A 1,661-nucleotide genomic window follows, 5' to 3' on the forward strand; every position below is an offset into this window, starting at 1 on the left:
GCAGTTATGCTCTGTCCTTCCGAGTCACCATGGGTCGGATTCACCGAGACAGCACTTTATCCCATGATTACTGGCCATGGTGTACTCCGCAGGACAAATTGTTAAAAACCAGGACTGTCCCGCCAAAAGCGGGACATCTGGTCACCTTACCCTTGGGAGAAAGAGGAGGCTTTCTGCTCCTGAGAAGAGTTACAGTCCTGGAAACCCACAGGAGCAGTTCTCCTCTGTCCTCTAGGGTCCCTGGGAGTCAGAAGGGAACTGGTTTGGAGCTCGAGCTAGGCAATCCTTCCCTCCCTCGTTTACTGGGGGGCCTCTCATCGGTTCACATACGCTGGCTGCCCCCAAGCCTCCAATCCAGCCTTTCCCGAGACTGTGGCCAATGGGACGCACAGACGTAGTTCTTCAAGGAGCACAGCACTGCAGGCAGACGTTCTGTACACACCGAGCCAAGCTACTGCTTGATTTAAAGGGGTATGTTTGGTGGAAGGTTTAAAGATTCCCTCCGGGAAATAATTTGGGGGGCTCCCCAGCCACAGAATGACTCTGACCAAGATTCTCCTGCTCGTGACCATTTGGTGATGGTGGCTGGGCACCGTCCACTTCTCCCGGTCTCAGGGCAGAGGAGGGAGTGGTTCACGGCAGAAATCAGCCGCACGTCCCATGTCCTCCTCATTCTCCTCTTCCCGACTCTCCTTCCTCTGCTGCCCCAGGAGAAGAGGCCAGTCATTTTCCCCTTGGATTAGTTTATGTGTGTTAATCAGCTTTTTTTTTTCTCTTGGGAGGGTTTCTGTATTTCATTTTACAAATGAACAAGGTGTCAGCCACGGGAAGGCTGGGGGGTGGCATGGGAGGTATGGACCTATTTACAGGATCTTGGACTGAGTTCGAGGTGTGGCCTTGGGGGACGGGGCAGGGAGGGGAGCCCTTGCAGAGCCATCTCTTCCTATGACATTCTTGGCAGTCTGACCTGCCACCCCCCAGGGTGTTAATCAGCTTTTGGGGTGTAACTGCATGTATGCATGGTTGAAGAGAAACTCGTTTTACGGGTACAGTTTGATGAGCTTTGTGAACTACATCCTCACTTCACTAGCAGCCCTATCAAGACACAGAACATCCCCATCACCTCACACACAGCTTCTCCCAGCCCTTTGCCTCGAGCACCCATCGCAGGTGACCCCGGACTAGGTTTCCTCACTGCAGGTTAGGCTGGCCTGCTCGAGAGCCGCACATCTGCAGGGTCACACACGCTCTTGTGAGGGCTTCTTTTGCTCAGCATCATTATTTTGGGATTCACCACGTTGTTGCACTTAATAGTGGGCCATTCCTGTTTGTTGCTGCTAAAAATGGCGTTGTATGGAGTGCCTACACACACGTTACTTGTTCATTGAAAATCATTTCCAGATTACTTAAGTGTGATCTTTTCTTATGTTTTCCAGTCTTCCCCCCACCCCAAATGCCTTGCACCCTAGGAGAATAATGGATCTGTCCCCGGAATGACGGCAGTAAAGAAAGAAAATAATGTAGGGGTGCATGGGAGAGAGGGGAGGAGGAAGGGAAGGGGAGGGGGGGGAAAAGGAAAATTAGAGGCTAGCGAATTTTGGGAATGATGAGGGCAACAAATGTATAGATGTGCTTTACACAATTGATCTATGTATTGTGAT

Source organism: Echinops telfairi, unplaced genomic scaffold, assembly GCF_000313985.2.
Source record: "Echinops telfairi isolate 266 unplaced genomic scaffold, ASM31398v2 ScPeMD7_7424;HRSCAF=8462, whole genome shotgun sequence".
NCBI lineage: Eukaryota > Metazoa > Chordata > Mammalia > Afrosoricida > Tenrecidae > Echinops > Echinops telfairi.